Here is a 22,328-nt window from a genome sequence, read left to right on the forward strand (position 1 = left end):
CCCAGGCCTCTAATTTGCAGAGGGAAGATTTGGGGACTTCTCAGCCTTCATAATCAAATGAACCAATTCCTCATGATAAATCTTTCTCTACTTATCTATATATGTCCTTTTGGTTCCATTTCTTTGGAGGACCCTGACTAATACATGTGCCCATCACTTTTCTTATTACACAAGAAAATGACCCCAAATTATTCTCTTACTTACAGTTGGAATTAGTCTATTGAAATTTAAGGCTAATTGATTTTAACTGCTAAATGTATTTTGAATTTGACTCCTTCTTTTAACCCCCTTTGCTAATATCTTTGTACTGAACTGTATTATTTCTGGCATGGATTACTGCAACAACAGCCTCACCGGTTTATCTGCTTCTATCACAATTCTTCTTCTCCAGTTCAACTTTCTCTCTAGTATCTGAGGGATTTTGTGTGTAAACTTCAAATCAGAGAATGTCTTTGCCCTTGTTACAAAATTTTCAATGATTCTCATTAAACCTCAAGACGAAGTTTAACTTCCTTCAAAGCAGAGCATGAAAGACCCTTCCTGAATCTATACTGGCTCTCCATACCCACCTCCTTCAGTTTTGTACTCCTACTATATGCTATTTGTACTGAGCTATTGTGCTTAGTTTTATTGAGATACAATTTTTATTACTTTTAAGGCTGAGATTTGTAAGCTTCTTTCCTGACCCAATTTACCTGCAATGCACTTGTACCTCAATGGGATTATTTATTCTCAGACAGTTTAACATACACAATAATGATATGGAAAGAAAAGTTTGGTTTTAGCCTCAGAAAGATAGAAGTTTATGGTATAATGTGCGGGTCAAAAGATCTCTGGATGAAGGCTTTAGTAGGCTTAGTTTTGGTTTCCCTTAATGGTTACACTCTTCTTCACCTCAAGACCTTTATTATGCTGTTCCTTCTGTCTGGAATGTTTGTTTTTCCATTCTGTCTCTGTCCTTTCCCACCTCATTTCTAGTCCCTCAATATTAAGTTCCATTTTTCCCAGACAGCCAAAAATATTAGTAGGTTTTGTTAAGTGGTCAAGTAGTCCCTAAGCAGCCACTACTATTTAAGCTGCTAGATTGACTCACTTCCCACACTTCTGTAAATTTGGTTGGTAAGGAAATAATGAACCTGAATAGATTTAGTCGGTTTCTTACTCATGGGGCGTTAGGCAATATGGGTTTCAGGATTGCATTGTTTCCCTTGCCTTTTCTTCAGCTCATGGGGGTGATGCATAGTGGGCCCTAGTGGACGCTGCACACACAGTGGGTTTGTGTTGCAGCTGAGAAACACTGAGCTTAGGAAGCCAATCTTTTAAGGAGCTGCATGTTTTAAGTCAACATATCCAATTTTTGTTCCTGAGAGAGACAATGTCTTTATTATCTTGATCAGGAGACAAATCTGTTCTCTGACCTAGAGGGAGAAAGTCTTTCTTGTTTCCAAAAATATTTGCTAAACGAAAATTGAAGAAATGCAATGGAAAATAGCTCTCAACAGTTAGGAGCTAGGAATCAAACAGATCTGGGATTTAAATTTATATGTCGATGGGTTCCAAATTTATTTCTCCTGTGCAGACTCTTGCCTCAAACTCCAGTCTGAAATATCCAATTTCCTTCTTGACAAATATACTTGAATGTCTAATAAGAATATCAACCTTACTATGTCCAAGTCTAAGCTCCTGATATTTCCAATCTAATCCTTTCCTCCCAAAAGCTAATGGCAACTGATCTTTCTGGTTGTTCAGGCTGCAAATGTTGCTGTCATTTTTGACTCCTTTCTTTCTCTTATACCCCACATTAAATTATCTGCAAATCTTGTAGGTTCAACTTTCAAATATATTGAGAATCTTACAATTTGTCACTCTTCTACCGTTATCTTACTTGTACAAGTTGGTACCTTCTGTTTTCTGGATATTGAAGATGTGTTCTAACCAGTCTTTGTTACCTCTCTTGATTGTTTTCAGTGTAATAAGCCAAAGTGATCCATTAAAACATGGCCTCCTAGAAATAAAATCTCATTTTCGTATCATGAACAAGGTTAAAGACCTGACTATGATCTACAAGGTCGTGTATGATCTTCCCCTCTCCACCCTTTGTCATTCTGATTTCATCTTCTGGTGCTTTTCTGTTTTCCCACTTAGCCTCAGCCATACCAGTCTTTCATCCGAGAGACTTTCTACTTGTTGTTTATTCTCCCTTAAGTGCTTTCCACTCAGATGTCTGCATGCCAAACTCTCTGGCTACCTTTAGGCAATTACCCAAATGTTGCCTTCTCTCATATATTCACTGCCTGCTTGACAATTACACTTAGGTGTCTAACAACATGTCAGATTTAACATCTTTGACATAAGACTTCACTGATCATCTTTGGGACACTGTCTCACACACCATAGATGCTTAGTAATTATTTGTTAAATGAATAAGTAAGTAAATAGACTTGGATTTAAAACTTATTGTTGCCAGACCTTGGAAAAGTTAGTAAATCTTCTAAGCCTTTCTCATTAATAAAAAGAAAAAAACAATAGCATGATTGGAGGGTTAAATGATATAACATGCATAAAACACTTAGAATGCCTAGTGCCTGGCACATAGTAGGCACTCTGATATCCTAAGTACAGAGATACCTCATCACTTCCCTACCAATTTGTGTTATTCATAGGTCATCATAGAATTCTCTTATATATATTATATATAATATTATATGTTAATTATTAATATATTGCCTAATTATGTGTTAATGTGTTAGTGTGTTAACAATTCTGTGCCCTTTTTGGTGTTTGGCTAATAGTAGGAACTGGGAAAATGAGTGATTTGGAGCCAGACATAGTGGGGTGCACCTGTAGTCCCAGCTCCTCAGGAAGCTGAGGCAAGAGGATCCCTTGAGCCCAGGAGTTTGAGGCTGCAGTGAGCTATTATTGTATTGCTGCACTCCAGCCTGTGTGATAGAGTGAGACTCCCTATCTCTATTTAAAAAAAAAAAAAAAAAAAAAAATTATTTAGCAGGTTACAAGTTGCCTTAAATATATCATCTCATTTTATCCTCAGAACCAATCTAGGTAAAATCAGCTGTTTTAAATATGAAAAAAACCTGAGATTTAGAGAGATTCACTGTCGAAAGTCAGTATATTGGCAAATCTTGACTGGTGATTTTTTTTTTCTTATTACACTTTAAGTTCTAGGATACATGTGCACAACATGCAGGTTTGTTACATATGCCATGTGCCATGTTGGTGTGCTGCACCCATTAACTCGTCATTTACATTAGGTATATCTCCTAATGCTATCCCTCCCCCCTCTCCCCACCCCACAACAGGCCCTGGTGTGTGGTGTTCCCCACCCTGTGTCTAAGTGTTCTTATTGTTCAATTCCCAACTATGAGTGAGAACATGCAGTGTTTGGTTTTCTGTCCTTGGGATAGTTTGCTGTGAATGATGGTTTCCAGCTTCATCCATGTCCGTACAAAGGACATGAACTCATCCTTTTTTATGGCTGCATAGTATTCCATGGTGTATATGTGCCACATTTTCTTAATCCAGTCTATTGTTGATGGACATTTGGGTTGGTTCCAAGTCTTTGCTATTGTGAATAGTGCCACAATAAACACACATGTGCAAGTGTCTTTATAGCAGTATAATTTATAATCCTTTGGGTATATATCCAGTAATGGGATGGCTGGGTCAAATGGTATTTCTAGTTCTAGATCCTTGAGGAATCGCCACACTGTCTTCCACAATGGTTGAACTAGTTTACAGTCCCACCAACAGTGTAAAAGTGTTCCTATTTCTCCACATCCTCTCCAGCACCTGTTGTTTTCTGACTTTTTGATGATCGCCATTCTAACTGGTGTGAGATGGTATCTCATTGTGGTTTTGATTTGCATTTCTCTGATGGCCAGTGATGATGAGCATTATTTCATGTGTCTGTTGGCTGCATAAATGTCTTCTTTTGAGAAGCATCTGTTCATGTCCTTTACCCACTTTTTGATGAGGTTGTATGTTTTTTTCTTGTAAATTTGTTTAAATTCTTTGTAGATTCTGGATATTAGCCCGTTGTCAGATGGGTAGATTGCAAAAATTTTCTCCCATTCTGTAGGTTGCCTGTTCACTCTGATGGTAGTTTCTTTTGCTGTGCAGAGCTCTTTAGTTTAATTAGATCCCATTTGTCAATTTTGGCTTTTGTTGCCACTGCTTTTGGTGTTTTAGACATGAAGTCCTTGCCCATGCCTATGTCCTGAATGGTATTGCCTAGGTTTTCTTCTAGGGTTTTTATGGTTTTAGGTCTGACATTTAAGTCTTTAATCCATCTTGAATTAATTTTTGTGTAAGGTGTATGGAAGGGATCCAGTTTCAGCTTTCTACATATGGCTAGCCAGTTTTCTCAGCACCATTTATTAAATAGGGAATCCTTTCCTCATTTCTTGTTTTGGTCAGGTTTGTGAAAGATCAGATGATTGTAGATGTGTGGCATTATTTCTGAGGGCTGTGGTCTGTTCCATTGGTCTATATCTCTGTTTTGGTACCAGTACCATGCTGTTTTGGTTACTGTAGACTTGTAGTATAGTTTGAAGTCAGGTAGCATGATGCCTCCAGCTTGGTTCTTTTGGCTTAGGATTGTATTGGCAATATGGGCTCTTTTTGGGTTCCATATGAACTTTAAAGTAGTTTTTTCCAATTCTGTGAAGAAAGTCATTGGTAGCTTGATGGAGAAGGCATTGAATCTATAAATTACCTTGGGCAGTATGGCCCTTTTCACGATATTGATTCTTCCTATCCATGAGCATGGAATGTTCTTCCATTTGTTTGTGTCCTCTTTTATTTCGTTGAGCAGTGGTTTGTAGTTCTCCTTGAAGAGGTCATTCACCTCCCTTGTAAGTTGGATTTCTAGGTATTTTATTCTCTTTGAAGCAATTGTAAAGGGGAGTTCACTCATGATTTGGCTCTCTGTTCGTCTGTTATTGGTGTATAGGAATGCTTGTGATTTTTGCACATTGATTTTGTATCCTGAGACTTTGCTGAAGTTGCTTATCAGTTTAAGGAGATTTTGGGCTGAGATGATAGGGTTTTCTAAAAATACAATCATGTCATCTGCAAACAGGGACAATTTGACTTCCTCTTTTCCTAATTGAATACCCTTATTTCTTTCTCCAGCCTGATTGCCCTGACCAGAATTTCCAACACTATGTTGAATAGGAGTGGTGAGAGAGGGCATCCCTGTCTTGTGCCAGTTTTCAAAGGGAGTACTTCCAGTTTTTGCCCATTCAGTATGATATTGGCTGTGGGTTTGTCATAAATAGCTCTTATTATTTTCAGATATGTCCCATCAATACCTAATTTATTGAGAGTTTTTAGCATGAAGCGTTGTTGAATTTTGTCAAAGGTCTTTTCTGCATCTATTGAGATAATCATGTGGTTTTTGTCTTTGGTTATGTTTATATGATGGATTACGTTTATTGATTTGAATATGTTGAACCAGGCTTTCATCCCAGGGATGAAGCCCACTTGATCATAGTGTATAAGCTTTTTGATGTGCTGCTGGATTCGGTTTGTCAGTATTTTATTGAGGATTTTTGCATCGATGTTCATCAGGGATATTGGTCTAAAGTTCTCTTTTTTTGTTGTGCCTCTGTCGGGCTTTGGAATCAGGATGATGCTGGCCTCATAAAATGAGTTAGGGAGGATTCCCTCTTTTTCTAGTGATTGAAATAGTTTCAGAAGGAATGGTACCAGTTCGTCTTTGTACCTCTGGTAGAATTCAGCTATGAATCTGTCTGGTCCTGGACTTCTTTTGGTTGGTAGGCTGTTAATTATTGCCTGAATTTCAGAGCCTGTTATTGTTCTATTCAGAGATTCAATTTCTTCCTGGTTTAGTCTTGGGAGGTTGTATGTGTCCAGGAATTTGTCCATTTCTTCTAGATTTTCTAGTTTATTTGTGTAAAGGTGTTTATAGTATTCTCTGATGGTAGTTTGTATCTCTGTGGGATCGGTGGTGATATCCCCTTTATCATTTTTTATTGCGTCTATTTGATTCTTCTCTCTTTTCTTGTTTGTTAGTCTTGCTAGCGGTCTATCAATTTTGTTATCTTTTCAAAAAACCACCTCCTGGATTCATTGATTTTTTGAAGGGTCTTTTGTGTCTCTATCTCCTTCAGTTCTGCTCTGATCTTAGTTATTTCTTGCCTTCTGCTAGCTTTTGAATGTGTTTGCTCTTGCTTCTCTAGTTATTTTAATTGTGATGTTAGGGTGTCAATTTTAGATCTTTCCTGCTTTCTCTTGTGGGCATTTAATGCTGTCAATTTCCCTCTACACACTGCTTTAAATGTGTCCCAGAGATTCTGGTATGTTGTGTCTTTGTTCTCATTGGTTTCAAAGAACATCTTTATTTCTGCCTTCATTTTGTTATGCACTCAGTAGTCATTCAGGAGCAGGTTGTTCAGTTTCAATGTAGTTGAGCGATTTTGAGTGAGTTTCTTTATCCTGAGTTCTAGTTTGATTGCACTGTGATCTGAGAGACAGTTTGTTATAATTTCTGTTCTTTTACATTTGCTGAGGAGTGCTTTACTTCCAACTATGTGGTCAATTTTCGAATAAGTGTGATGTGGTGCTGAGAAGAATGTATATTCTGTTGATTTGGGGTGGAGAGTTCTGTAGATTTCTATTAGGTCCTCTTGGTGCAGAGCTGAGTTCAATTCCTGTATATTGTTGTTAACTTTCTGTTTCATTGATCTGTCTAATATTGACAGTGGGGTGTTAAAGTCTCCCATTATTATTGTGTGGGAGTCTAAGTCTCTTTGTAGGTCTCTAAGGAGTTGCTTTATGAATCTGGGTGCTCCTGTATTGGGTGCATATATATTTGGAATAGTTAGCTCTTCTTGTTGAATTGATCCCTTTACCATTATGTAATGGCCCTCTTTGTCTCTTCTGATCTTTGTTGCTTTAAAATCCGTTTTATCAGAGACTAGGATTGCAACCCCTGCTTTTTTTGTTTTCCACTTGCTTAGTAGATCTTCCTCCATCCCTTTATTTTGAGCCTATGTGTGTCTCTGCACGTGAGATGGGTCTCCTGAATACAGCACACTGATGGGTCTTGACTCTTTATCCAACTTGCCAGTCTGTGTCTTTTAATTGGAGCATTTAGCCCATTTACATTTAAGGTTAATATTGTTATGTGTGAATTTGATCCCGTCATTATGATGTTAGCTGGTTATTTTGCTTATTGGTTGATGCAGTTTCTTCCTAGCATCAATGGTCTTCAGAATTTGGCATGTTTTTGCAGTGGCTGTTACTGGTTCTTCCTTTCCATGTTTAGTGCTTCCTTAAGGAGCTCTTGTAAGGCAGGCCTGGTGGTGACAAAATCTCTCAGCATTTGCTTGTCTGTAAAGGATTTTATTTCTCCTTCACTTATGAAGCTTAGTTTGGCTGGATATGAAATTCTGGGTTGAAAATTCTTTTCTGTAAGAATGTTGAATATTGGCCCCCACTCTCTTCTGGCTTGTAGAGTTTCTGCCGAGAGATCCACTGTTACTCTGATGGGCTTCCCTTTGTGGGTAACCAAACCTTTCTCTCTGGCTGCCCTTAACATTTTTCCTTCATTTCAACTTTGGTGAATCTGTCAATTATGTGACTTGGGGTTGCTCTTCTCCAGGAGTATCTTTGTGGCATTCTCTGTATTTCCTGAATTTGAATGTTGGCCTGCCTTGCTAGACTGGGGAAGTTCTCCTGGATAATATCCTGAAGAGTGTTTTCCAACTTTGTTCCATTTTCCCCGTCACTTTCAGGTACACCAATCAGACATAGATTTGGTGTTTTCACATAGTCCCATATTTCTTGGAGACTTTGCTCATTTCTTTTTACTCTCTTTTCTCTAAACTTCTCTTCTTGCTTGATTTCATTCATTTGATCTTCAATCACTGATACCCTTTCTTCTAGTTGATTGAGTTGGCTACTGAAGCTTTTTCATGCATCATGTAGTTCTTGTGCCATGGTTTTCAGCTCCATCAGGTCATTTACGGTCTTCTCTGTGTTACTTATTCTAGTTAGCCATTCATCCAATCTTTTTACAAGGTTTTTAGCTTCTTTGCAATGGGTTTGAACATCCTCCTTTAGCTCAGAGAAGTCTGTTATTACTGATCTTCTGAAGCCTTCTTCTCTCAACTCATCAAAGTCATTCTCTGTCCAGCTTTGTTCCATTGCTGGTGAGGAGCTTCTTTCCTTTGGAGAAGACGTGCTGTGATTTTTAGAATTTTCAGCTTTTCTGCTCTGGTTTCTCACCATCTTTGTGGTTTTATCTACCTTTGGTCTTTGATGATGGTGACGTACAGATGGGTTTTTGGTGTGGATGATGTCCTTTCTGTTTGTTAGTTTTCCTTCTAACAGTCAGGACCTTCAGCTGCAAGTCTGTTGGAGTTTGCTGGAGGTCCACTCCAGACCCTGTTTGCCTCGGTATCACCAGCGGAGGCTGCAGAACAGCAAATATTGCAGAATGGCAAATGTTGCTGCCTGATCATTCCTCTGGAAGCTTCGTCTCAGAGGGGCACCCAGCTGTATGAGGTGTTAGTCGGCCTCTACTGGGAGGTGCCTCCCAGTTAGGCTACTCGGGGGTCAGGTACCCACTTGAGGAGGCAGTCTGTCTGTTCTCAGATCTCAAACTCCATGCTGGGAGAACCACTACCCTCTTCAAAGCTGTCAGACAGGGATGTTTAGGTCTGTAGAAGTTTCTGCTGCCTTTTGCTCAGTTATGCCCTGCCCCCACAGGTGGAGTCTACAGAGGCAGGTAGGCCTCCTTTAGCTGTGGTGGGCTCCACCCAGTTCCAGCTTCCTGGCTGCTTTGTTTACTGACTCAAGCCTCAGCAATGGCGAGCGCCCCTCCCCCAGCCTCGCTGCCGCCTTGCAGTTTGATCTCAGACTGCTGTGCCAGGAGTAAGCAAGGCTCTATGGGCATGGGATCCTCTGAGCCAGGCACGGGATATAATCTCCTGGTGTGCCATTTGCTAAGACCATTGGAAAAGTGCAGTATTAGGTTGGGAATGACCTGATTTTCCAGGTGCCATCTGTCACGGCTTCCCTTAGCTAGGAAAGGGAATTCCCCGACCCTTGTGCTTTCCAGGCGAGGCGATGCCTTGCTTGCTTCAGCTCATGGTCTGTGGGCTGCACCCACTCTCTTGCATCCACTGTCCAACAAGCCTCAGTGAGATGAACCCAGTACCTCAGCTGGAAATGCAGAAATCACCCATCTTCTGCGTTGCTCACGCTGGGAGCTGTAGACTGGAGCTGTTCCTATTCGGCCATCTTGGAACCTCTCTGGTGATTTTTTTTAATGTTTACATTAAAAGAGTCACATTTTCTAAAAGGTACTCCATAAATGTATTTTTTAAACGGAAGCAATCTATGTATCCATAAACACTAATATGATTTCTTCTTCAATTCTTAATTGTATCTGACCCTGACAATCTTTTAAATATATTTGAAATATCTTGAAATTGTGTTAGAAATGAGATCACCATAATTCTTCTCATTCACTTATGCTCCACCTACATACCTATTATAGGAAGATGAAACAATGCCTAATTTTCTTCTTTTTCCTTTTCATCCGTGTGTGTGTGTGTGTGTGTGTGTGTATTTATTTATTTATTTGATACATGTGCAGGATGTGCAGGTTTGTTACATAGGTTAATGTGTGCCATGGTGGTTTGCTGCACCTGTGAACCCATCACCTAGGTATTAAGCCCCGTGTGTATTAGCTATTTATCCTGATACTCTCCCTCCCCCAACCCCTTCCAACAGGCCCCAGTGTGTGTTGTTCTCCTCCTAGTGTCCATGTGTTCTCATTGTTCAGCTCTCACTTATAAGTGAGAACATGTGGTGTTTGGAGGATAATGGCTTCCAGCTCCATCCATGTGCCTGGAAGGAACATGATCTCTTTCTTCTTATGGCTGCATAGTATTCTATGGTGTATATGTACCACATTTTCTTTATCTGGTCTATCATTGATGGGCATTTGGGTTAATTCCATGTCTTTGCTATTGTGAATAAGAATAGCAATGAATACATGTGTGCACGTAGCTTTATAATGGAGTGATTTATATTCCTTTGGGTATATACCCAGTAATGTGATTGCTGGGTCAAATGATATTTCTGGATGTAGATCCTTGAGGAATCACCATACTGTTTTCTACAATGGTTGAACTAATTTACGTTCCCGTCAACAGTGTGAAAGCATTCTTATTTCTCCACAGCCTTGCCAGCATCTAATGTTTTCTGACTTTTTAATAATCGCCATTCTGACTGGCATGAGATCGTATCTCATTGTGGTTTTGATTTGCATTTCTCTGATGATCAGTGATGTTGAGCCTTTTTTCATATGTTTTTTGGTCACGTAAATATCTTCTTTTGAGAAGTGTCTATTCACATCCTTTTCCCAGTTTTTGATGGGCTTGTCTTTTTCTTGTAAATATGTTTAAGTTCCTTGTAAATTCTGGATATTAGACATTTGTCAGATGGGTAAATTGCAAAAATTTTCTCCCATTCTGTAGGATGCCTGTTTACTCTAATGACAGTTTCTTTTGCTGTGCAGAAGCTCCTTAGTTTAATTGGATCCCATTTGTCCATTTTGGCTTTTTTTGCAATTGATTTTGCCATTTTTGTCATGAAGTCTTCACCCATGCCTATGTCCTGAATGGTATTGCCTAGGTTTTCTTCTAGGGTTTTTATGGTTTTGGGTTTTACATTTAAGTCTTTAGTCCATCTTGAATTAATTTTTGTATAAAGTGTAAGGAAGGGGTCCAGTTTCAGTTTTCTATATACAGCTATTGGTTTCCCAGCACGATTTACTGAATAGGAGATCCTTTCTCCATTGCTTGTATTTGTCAGGTTTGTTGAATATCAGATGGTTATAAATATGTGGTCTTATTTCTAAGATCTCTATTCTGTTCCATTGGTCTGGTGTCTGTTTTTGTACCTGTACCATGTTGTTTTGGTTACTTAGCCTTGTAGTATAGTTCAAAGTCAGCGTGATGCCTCTACTTTTGTTCTTTTTTTGCTTAAGATTGTCTTGGCTATATGGGCTCTTTTTTGCTTCCACATGAATTTTAAAGTAGTTTTTTTTTTTAATTCTGTGAAGAATATCAATGGTAGTTTAATGGGAATAGCATAGAATCTGTAAATTACTTTGTGCAGTATGGCCATTTTCACGATATTGGTTCTTTCTATCAATGAGCATGGAATGTTTTTCCATTTATTTTTGTCCTCTCTGATTTTCTTGAGCAATGGTTTGTAGTTCTCCTGAAAGAGGGCTTTCACTTCCGTTGTTAGCTATATTCCTGGGCATTTTATTCTCTTTGTAGCAACAATATCCAATTTTCTAAAAATAGGTTTTATAGGAGAGATCAACTCATAACACAAACAGCAAGTTTATCTCCTTAAAATTAAAAATAACAACTTAATAAAGTTAGTGTGTACTATTTGAGGAGTTAAGAATATATTTTGCTTCTAGATTGGTGTCTGAAATGACATTAATTAAAATAGCTGAATAATCATGGCTTAAATATTCATTAAGCCTGGTAATACCTCTCCTGGTAATTTTTCTGACAAAGAAATTCATAGAAAATATCACTATCTTATCAAATTATAATGATCATCTTACAAATAAATATAGTTTGGGAGTAATGACAGGTGACTGAAATAGGAAAGATATTTAGTAAGGAAGGAGCAGTTTCTGGGCATCTGGGGGATGGTTTAAATAACTTGGGAAGTGTATTAGCTCCCTATTGCTGCTGTGTAAAATTACCACAACTTAATGGCTTCAAACAAGACAAATTTATCTTATGGTTCTAAGGGTCAAAATATAAAATGGGTCTTATTGGACTAAAATAAAGGTGTTGACAGGGCTGTATTCCCTCCTGGAGGCTCCAAGAAAGAATCCATTTTCTTGCCTTTTACAACTCCTGGAAGATTCCTGGATTTCTTGATTCATGTTTCTTTTGAAATCTTCAAAGCCAGCAAAACCATTCTCATAATGCCATCTCTCTGGTTCAGACTGTCCTGTTTCTTTCTTCTACATTTAAGAAAACCTTGTGTCCTCGCCAACATGGTACAACCTCGTCTCTACTAAAAATACAAAAATAATCCGGACCTGGTGGCTTGTGCCTGTAGTCCCAGCTACTCGGTAGGCTGAGGCAGGAGAATTGCTTGAACCCGGGAGGCAGACGTTGCAGTGAGCCAAGATCACACCACTACACTCCAGCCTGGTGACGGAGATAGACTCCGTTTCAAAAAAAAAAAAAAAAAAACCCTGTGGTTACATTGAACCCACCTGGATAATCCAGGATAATTTCCTTATCATAACTTCAGCCGCTAAGCAACCTTAATTCCGTCTGCAACCTTAACTCTCCCTTGCTATCTAATGTAACATATTCACAGGTCTGGGTGATTAGGATGTGATCATATGTTGATGGGCATTATTTTGCCCACCAGAGTGGATAGAGCAAAGATGGAGGCTTAAGATGGTATGAAATACTATATTTATGATTGAATACTTATGTCAGGAATGCAGGAGTGAATACACACTAAAATTTAGTACTTGCTCCTATCTTAGTTCACTACTTATTTTAAGAAGTTCTGATGATATAGGAAGTTGTGATTTTGCTTCTTTTCATGGCCATTTGATCCCAATTGAATGCATCACTGACAATTGCCTTATGAAATAGTGCTTAAAAGTGCTTATTTTTCTGCTGGATTGCCACTTTCATTTTTTAGCAAATGATTTGCAATTATCAGTAATATATGCCAACTGACTTAATATGTGATTTCTCATACTTGATACTCCTTTATTGTTCCTTCTGCAGTAAGAGAGAACAATTTTATACATCATAACAATTTTAGCTTACATATACTGCTGCCCACAACCATGGGAAAAAGATTATGTCTAGAACAGCAGAGGATGCAAAAATAAGTAAACAGTAGTTTTAAAACTTTTAAACATCTACAGAACTCTTTTTTTTCTAGTGACATATTACGTGGAATTCTATAGACCAGTATATGAAGCAGATAACAATGGAACCATTTTGTTGGCGGGGTTGGGGGCTTCAGATCTCAATTCTCACATCCCACTCCTGGCAACTTCACCCTGAAAGTGGATTCATGTCTCATCAGGAAATATACAAGAATGTAGGGGATAAACAAAAATGCAGTAGAAGCCAGACTGAAATAAGTGACAAGGATAATTCACAAAGTAGAGTGGAAGTTCAAGAAACAGAAATTCTAATAAGCTCCTGGAATTGGTTGGAGTCCTGAGTTGAAAGACAAATACAATTTTTGAAGAGTTGAAATCATGAGGAAGCATCAGGTAGAGAATAAAGAGGTAAGTAAAGGCAAAGAAACAAAGGACAAGTTATGTTTGTGGGACAGCACACTTGGACAATCGCTTTGGCTAAATGTAAGAGAGGATTGAGAAATATGGGTCAAGAGATAAATTGGGGAAGTCTAGGGAAAGCCTTGACTACCAAGATAGAAAGCTAAAGTTTTTACTTCATTTGGTCATGGGAAACTTGCACTGAGCATGGGAGTCAATAGTTAGAAGCAAGTTAAATTCAAAAAGTCGAACCTCATTCATAAAACCAGCTGATGGTCTGAAAATATGCTTTGAGCTAAGCAAAGAATACATGTTGACAAATCATAACTATTTTAACTTCCTTTCTCTTGTACAATGGTGCATCCTAGCTTGTGACAATGCATACCTTCAGTCGTGTCCCCTCACCTGAAAGATGCCTTCTCAGTTACAAACCCACTCTGCTCTTTTCTGTAATAGTACATATGGGATTTTCCTATTCCTAGGAGGACCTTGAACTTGATTTAAACATAGCAAAGCACATTAAATATAAAGTCTGTGTATATAGCATCCTTGAAAATTGTTGCATTTTGTGAATTCCCACAAGAAGCTTGATGTGACACATGTGAGATTGGACTGTATATGGCTTCACATGTCAAAGGAAATCATGACTTATTTCTACACATTCTGGCAGTGTTTGCTATGAGAGTTTAGTAGATTCTACTCTTGCCCCCAATGCCATATTGTTTTCAATAATAACTGTTTTCTTAAATTGGGTCTTACATTGATTATTCTACCACAGTTCTTACAGTTATTATTGCTGTGCCATTTGTATAGATTTACTTTTTAGAATACTGGAAACATGCATGGAACATTTATTCATTTTCTGGGGGAAAACCAGTATAGGGCCTTACTGGCCCATCTCTGTAAATGGCACCATCATTTGCCCAGTTTCTTAGGCAAGAAACCGGGGATTCATTATTGACGCTCCCCCCACCATTCTCTTCAGTTAGACTGAAAAATAAGGTGACAATTATCTATTCTCCCCATCTCCACACCCTTAGGAATGTGACTTTGCAGTTCTTTTCATCAACAGGCATATCTGTGTCCCCTCCCCTTCAATTTGGGTGGGCCTTATGACATTTTATATATATGTAATAAATATATAAATTTAAAAATATACGTTTGTTCTAAATATTTACACATGAAATTTACAGGGTTTATTCTAGTATCAGTATAGTAGCTCTATTTGTAAATCTATAATTTCAAGGTTGTCCCAGCTATTATCTTTATCCCAACAAATCCTTTTTAAACATAACTTTATTAAGATATAATTCATATACCATAAAAGTTAACCATTTAAGGTATGCAATTAAATGGTTTTTAGTATATTCACAGAGCTGTGCAACCATCATCACAACGATTTTAGAACATTTGTTTTTATTTGCCTCAAAAGAAACCCTTTACTTACTAGTAATCACTCCCAACAGCCCTCCACCCCTTTGACCTAGGTAAGCCCTGATCTATTTCCTGCCTCTATAGATTTGACTATTATGGACATTTCATATAAATGGAGTCATGTGATATTTGGCCTTTTATGACTGGTGTCTTATCCTTAGCATAATGTTTTATAGGTTCATCCATGTGGTAACATGTATCAGTATTTCATTTTTTTTATAGCCAAGTAATATTCCATTGTATGCATATACCACATTTTACCTTTTCATTTATCAGTCAATGGACATTAGGTTATTTCCATTTTTGGTTATTATGATGAATGTTTCTATGAACATTCATGTTCAAGCTTTTGTGTAGACATACGCATTCAATCCTTTGGTATGTACCTGGGAATGGAATTTCTGGGTCATATAGTAACTCTATGTCTAGGATTTTGAAAAACTGCCAAACTGTTTTCCAAGGCAGCCTCACCATTTTCTTTTTCTACCAGCAGAGCATAAGTGTTCTGATTTCTCCACATCCTCAATGATGCTCGTTATGGTTTACCAACATGTATATTTCATATTTCCATGAAACTGATGTCTATTTGTCTTCAATTCTCATCAATTCAGTTCATTTCCCACAAAGCTTTCATAGTGATATTTCTAAAACATTTCAGCACGCAACTCTCTTGAAAATATGTAGTTTATTCTTATTTCCTATGGTGTCAAACACAAATTCTAAACTTACATTTCAAAGTCTTCAGTAATTTAGCACCATCTTTCCTTTTCTGTCTTCATTTTTGTTCTAGTCAGGCCCAGATTTCCACCTCCTTACTTCTGACCTGGAAATGTCCCACTATTTTTATTAACTTTGTTCGTTCCAGTTTCTTCACAGTTTTGAAACAGTCTTTGTGCTGCCAATCAAAATTAAAATTGAGATGCTTTTGTTCTGGAAATTTTTCTCTAATTCTCTTTAGCATGTATTGAATTATTCTTTCGATGAATGTGTTTCATATTTGTATTTAACATCAAATATATTAGTTTCCTCTCCCTAACTAGATTGGAAACTTCTGTAAAGTTAGAATTGTGTTTTACACATTTTTGTGAGCCACCCTCCCACCCGTGATTCGTAGGGTGCTTAATGGATATTTTGAAACACTTATGAATGGAACAAGATGGAGCTGCTAGTATTAGCTAATTTGCAACATGTCTGAGACTTGCCCCCATCTTTCCAAAATTGGAATAATTTCCACAGGACTGTTTAAAAAAAATCAAACATATTTTTTATAATTTAAATTATCCAACATACTGTTTACTGCAAGCTGCTTTTCTGATGAAGAATGCATTGGTTTATTTTCACAGTTTTCACCTCTTTTATATTCATTAAAACTAAAGGTGATTGGTATTATGGAAAGAAAATCTCTTTCAGTTTAATCGTGGATTCTGAGCATAAAGTTGTTCAAATGCTGGAAAATTGATCTGGCACAATTTCTTATCTGTAGCAAAATACCATGATCTCTTTATTGTGGGTTTTACTTAACATTTTAGTATGGATTAAAGTCTAAGGAAATATAATAGGGGGTGTTGAAGTTATAATCAGTGATGCCATGATATAAAGAAAGGCAAAGGATTAGAATCCAGAGAACTAAACATCAGACATGATATATATTATAAAACATCTTATGGAAAGGAGTCAGTGCTAGGGATTCTAGCTTTATCAAATGATTTATTGCTTTATACATTTTAAAATTTATGACCATAACATTACCAACTTTTCATTTATTTAAAACTTTAGCATTTTAGAATTCAAGGCACCTGCAAGTTAGTTAAGGGAAGGCTCAGCTGATATAACAAATAAAACAAGTTCAGTGGCTTAGAGAAAATAAACATTTTTTGTATGTTACAGTCTGAGGTGAGCGTTCTAGGTTGGCATACAGGTATGCTCCAGCCAATCCTTTAAAGAATTGGCTTATTTCTACTTTGTTTTGGGGTGAAACCCTAGGCCATTGTCCTCAACTGCTTCACTGAAGATGGGTTCAGGTACTTTCTTACAGCTTGTGAAGTGAGCCTGGATACAGGGTCTCAGTGCAAGGTTTTACAGGCTAGGCCAGAAGTGATTATGTGTCACTTCTACTGACATTTCATTAGTAAGAACTCATCACTAAGCTGCACCTGTCTACAAGGAGCACTGGGAAATAAAGTCCTCGTTAGGCAGTCATGTCAGCTATAGCTGCCTTACTGTATGAGAATAAAAGACAGATTTGGGACAACTAGCGGCGTCTTCCACAGTCAGCCAGACCAAAACTGCAGATTACTAATGAGAACTGAGACTAGAGAGACTATTACTTGCCACCTATATAGCCTCAGATATGTAAATCCTACCACATACTACTTTTGTGATTTTGAACATATAACTCTGTCACTTTCCACCTGTTCCACAGTAGAGGAAATAACCTCTACCTTTATTTCAACTTGAATAACTAACTTCTTAGTGTCTATGTGACCTTGGGCACAAAACCTCTACCAGTTAATACCTTTGTGACCTTGGACATGTAATTGCTACCACTTGCCATCTGTCCGACCTTGAACACTTAACTTTCACCACTTATTACTTATGTCACCTTGAACACCTACCTTATACCACTTACCACCTATTTTTCTTATCTCTACTTCATAGGGTTGTATTAGTCAACATAATTGATATAAAGACTAGGACAATGATGAACACATCTTTCTCAATAAATATAAGCTACTGTTGCTATTACTACTATTACTCCTTATGTTACTGTTACTTTTGCTACCTAGTTAACAGAAAACTACATAAACATTATAACTAATTTTTTATTAATCACGGAGAGGAATGTTTTAGGGCCTCCAGGTTACTAATATGAATCTTAGTTATTGCTAAGCTTTTAGACATGCTCTTGAATAAAAGGTTGTAATCAATATAATGTCACCCAAATCAACATTTAATATACACACTTCAATATTATGTAGTAGCTATAGCTTCAGACTAAAAGGAATAGTAACGTATTTATGTATTCTGGTGCTGTTTGTCAGTTATGTAATCCTGTGACTTGTTTATTGAATGTTGCTCCTGTGGGGGAAATTAAAACATCAAAAGAGGGATAATTTATTGTGAATATATTCTCAGAGTTAAATCAACTGTTAGTGTATTTTATCCACTGTTTTGTTATGTTAACATCCCAGAGAACCTACGTGATCTTAATGATTATTTACTCAATAAATTATTTAGTTGGAAACAGAAGTCTAGAAACTAAAAACTGCAAGTAGTAGACTTCCACAGTTTTCTAAAATGAAATTACATCAATTTGTAAATAGGTATTTACATGCAAATTTCCTGTCCCTTTCTTCATGCAGCAAAATAACTTGGACAGATGGAGTTCTTATGAACTAAACAGAGTAAACAGATTACTGTCAAAGTCAGAATTCGTTTTTCTATATCTTACAGACATCACGCAGAAAATTTTAAACAGCTTCCATTTATGCTCTAGCTTGCTTGCTGTTTTCTCTAAATCAGTCACAAGTTCACATTTATGTTATTAATATTTTCCTTTAGAAGCATGTTGATACTTGTTACCTTAAATGAGAGCTCATCTTATTGGCCCTATATACAGTATGATTTTCAAATAGAGCATCTAGCTGTAAATGTCCATGTTTTGATGTATATTTTAAACCCTAGCAATAATTCAAAGTAATTTCCACCAGATACGGAAGATGATTGATATTTGTAAATTATGCACTTACATGCATGCATGCACACACACATGCACAAGGATTTAGTGCTTTTGATTCATCACATATGTGATAAATAACTCTATTTATTCTGTTGAAAATGGACCTGAAAAGAAAATGAACTGGAAATAATGAGAAAGTAAAGAAGTCTCACAAAATGACTGCTTATGAAATAGAAGCATGGGCTACGTTAAAACCAAGCAGTTAAATTCACCTATGGCATGACTGTATGTCATATGCAAGATAACTATGTATTTTACCTAAAAATGTGAAAATAGAGGTCATGAAATTATTTCAGTGAATACTCTAGGGAGAATTAATTTTTATAGCTCTATGAGTGCAAAAATTTAGAGCTGTTTTATGAAATCGATAAGGGTGTGAAGAACTTTTTTTTTCCATTTAGTTATGGCATTTTATGAAGGAAATTATATGCTATAATAATGTTTAAGAATTTGGAGAATCTTCACAGCTTCAGCATATGCCTCCTGGAATGGCAATATTTATTTAGCAAAGAGATAATCATTGCCTACTGGTCTCTCACTCACTTAATATATATGAGTCAATCTGCAAGCCTGGATATATGGATTGTGTTCCGGATTTTACTGGAGTAGCACCAACATAAAAATGTAGCTTAAGGTCAGTTATTTCTGAATATGTTAGTTTATATTCATGGTTATAGCTTTTTAAATCAATTTCCAAATTAATTTTTGAATGTAGTAAAAGAAAAAATGGCACTACAATTAAAAGTAAACAATAGTATTCAATTACACAATAAGAAATAACTTTCCATCTTTCTTTTAGAGATATTCCATAGGAATACATAAGAGTCACTTTCTTTTTTTTAATGTTAGTTAGGGTATGTTTATTGGACACTAATATCCTACCATCAGTCAAAACTCTCCTGATCAGCATCTCATTTTATTTCAATTCTTTACAGTGTGCAGATACTAACAAGTTTTGCCACTGGGGGTCACTATTTACCTATATTTTTAAAAAAAACCAATCAAAAGTGAAGTGATGTAACTGGATAATTCGTGGTGCGTGGTGTACAGTTTAAAGAAATATTGCTGCAGGAAAAGTCTAAATTTAGATAGACATTCCTAGAGACTAAAATACCATCCTTGGTAAATTAAGTGATTCCGTAGAGCTACTGATTTTTCTCAAGATTTTATTCAGAGATAACTAAATCGTGATTATGTCCAAAATAACCATGTATGTATTTTAGGATGCTTTGCCAATTTGAGGAAGTTTATAGGCTGGATGCTTTCCAGGGCCCCAGGGAATAATGGAGGAGACAGGATGCAGTGAAATAGATGGAACAGGGTCGATGACTCAGGAAGGAGAGCTAGGTTCCGATTTGGCTCTATCATTCACTGTCTGGGGACATGATCTAGTCCCTTACTCTCCAGTTTTCCCCTTTGTAAAATGAAGGTGGCAGGTTTCATGATTTCAGTAGTCCCTTGTCATCCTATCTCTCTAAGAGTACCTTTCATTAACTATTAGATTGTAAAGTTTTTGGATGAAAGGGAAAGAAAATGTTTTTATTCTTTTATCGCCATAACAGACAAATATTAAGACAGCAACAAGAAAAGTATTTTTTTTTGGTTGCATAAAATATTTTATGACAGCATAATCAAATGACTGTTACTACAGGGTGTTCTTTTGTAGTGAGTGACGTAAGACACAAGGGGGAATCAATACCCTGGAAAGTTCTTACAACATTTTAGAACAAGTTAATGTGTTTTTGATCACTTCTGCTTAATAAGTTATTATTGGACTGGTGCTTTTCCCTGACTTATCTGGTTCTGATTGATCCGTAGGAATAATGATTCCCAGCCTAGGAGCTGCTGGATTCTCTTCCTTTAACTTTTGGCCAAGAAAGATTCACTCCCAGATGAATGCTTACCCTCCATTTTCTAGCCTGGTGTTATTTCATTCTCTAGCACTAGTTCTTAGCCAGGTGTCCCTGATCTTGTGCCCTAGATCTGCCAGTGATAAACAATATTGTCTGTGGTGCCAGGGAGTAAAACTCAAGCAAAAAGCCACAGTTTTCATAGCTTAAGTGGTTAGAGTTAGAGTTCAGGACTGCCAGCCAGCTGGAAATTGAATAGGAAAATACTTGAAAAAGAGGAACGACCCAAAATCTGCATATAAACTTCTCTCACATTGTTGGATAAACCAGAACTGTGCATGCACAGTGGAGATTCCAAGGAATATAGAAAGGAAACCTGCCTGTAGGCTGAAAATGCTAAGCAAAGATTTGAATTTCTGCCCAGCACAAGGATCATGGGAATTGACACTTAAATATTTCCAAATGAGATTTGCTTTTAATTGAAACCCCAGAAGGGCTATGACTTAGGAATAATGATTATTTCCTCAGGACTAGGCATTCTTCCTAAGACTAAGGCTAAACTGAAACAAATCCTCCCCAAGAAATTATAAAATCAAGCCCACACAAGTTGAAGATACATAGTAATTTAGTTATTTACTAACCACAAATCAGCACTCTTTAGAGGAAGATTCCAGAATCCAGAGTCTAGTTTTTACAATCCATAATGCATAGCATAAAACCAAAAGTTACTACACATGGGAAAAAAAAAAAACAGGAAAATGTGGCTGATTTTTAAAAGTAAAAGTACACAATTGAAACATTCTTGGAGATGATAGCATTGGAAGACAAAGATTTAAAATTCAGCTATTATAGGCATGTTTAAGGATGTAAAGGAAATGATGTGGAAGAGATGAAGAATCTGAGCAGAGAAATGGATGTTATAAGAAAGAAAAAAATAAGAATTCTACTTAAAAGTATATTACTTGAAATGTAATATTACTTGAAAATTTACTAGTGAGGTTTAATAGCAGATAGAAAATGGCAGAAGAAAAGATTGGTCAGTGAATTTGAGGACAAATTAATAGAAATCATATAATCTGAAGAATAGAGAGAAAAATAATTTAAAAAATGAATGGAACCTCAGTGCATTGTAGGACAATATCATACTAATATGTGTGTAACTGGAATATACAAAGAAAAAGCACAAGATATGAATAAGAACATTGTTCAAAGAAATGATAGCTAGACTGGGCATGGTGGCTCATGCCTGTAATCCCAAAGCTTTGGGAGGCCAAGGTGGTAGGACTGCTTGAGACCAGGAGTTCTAGACTGGCCCAGGCAACATAATGATACCTAATCTCTTAAAGAAAAAAAAAAGAAAGAAAGAAAATTAGCCAAATGTTGTGTCATGAACCTGTAGTTCTAGCTACCCAGGAGTCTAAGGTGGGAGAATCCCTTGCGCCTGGCAAGAAGTTTGAGGCTGCAATGATCACACCATTGCTCTCCAGCCTGGGCAACAGAGTGAGACCCTGTCTTGAAAAAAGGTTAAAATAAATTTTTTAAAAACAGAAATGATGGCTAAATTTCTCCAGATGTGGTGAATAAACACCAACCTAGAGAAACATATACCTTAAGCATCATAAAGATAATACATACACATAACACTAGGAACATCATAGTCAAATGACTGAAACCAAAAGTAAAGAAAGAAACCTTGGAAGCAGTTGGGAGTAGGGGTTAGATAAAGTTTGTAAGTGTGAAAAATAATACAAACGCACCATCTTCTCATGAGAAACAAAGGTGGGTAGACAATGACATTGTAACTTTGGTACTCAGAGAGAATAAAAGGGTCAATCTAATATTTTATATGTAGCATTCTATATAAAAAATAAAAGCCAGATAGACATTCACAGATATGTAACAGCTGAAATAATTCAAGATGATCTGGAGTACAAGGAAGCTAGAATAAATTATTCAG

The 22,328-nt window shown here is 37.0% G+C and overlaps 1 long non-coding RNA gene across 2 annotated transcripts in view; it reads left to right on the forward strand.

Moving 5' to 3' along the window:
• Positions 1 to 22,328, forward strand: part of LOC134739409 (uncharacterized) — a 62,154-nt gene that overhangs the window by 14,304 nt on the left and 25,522 nt on the right. Inside the window, exon 3 of one of the 2 annotated variants that reach the window (XR_010126037.1) lies at positions 13,150 to 13,357. The exons of the other annotated variant lie outside the window; for it this stretch is intronic. This is a non-coding gene — a long non-coding RNA (uncharacterized LOC134739409). The remainder of the gene's footprint in view (positions 1 to 13,149; positions 13,358 to 22,328) is intronic. 2 annotated transcript variants of the gene reach the window in all.

The sequence above is a fragment of the Pongo pygmaeus genome, chromosome 3 (genome assembly GCF_028885625.2).
Source record: "Pongo pygmaeus isolate AG05252 chromosome 3, NHGRI_mPonPyg2-v2.0_pri, whole genome shotgun sequence".
Lineage (NCBI taxonomy): Eukaryota > Metazoa > Chordata > Mammalia > Primates > Hominidae > Pongo > Pongo pygmaeus.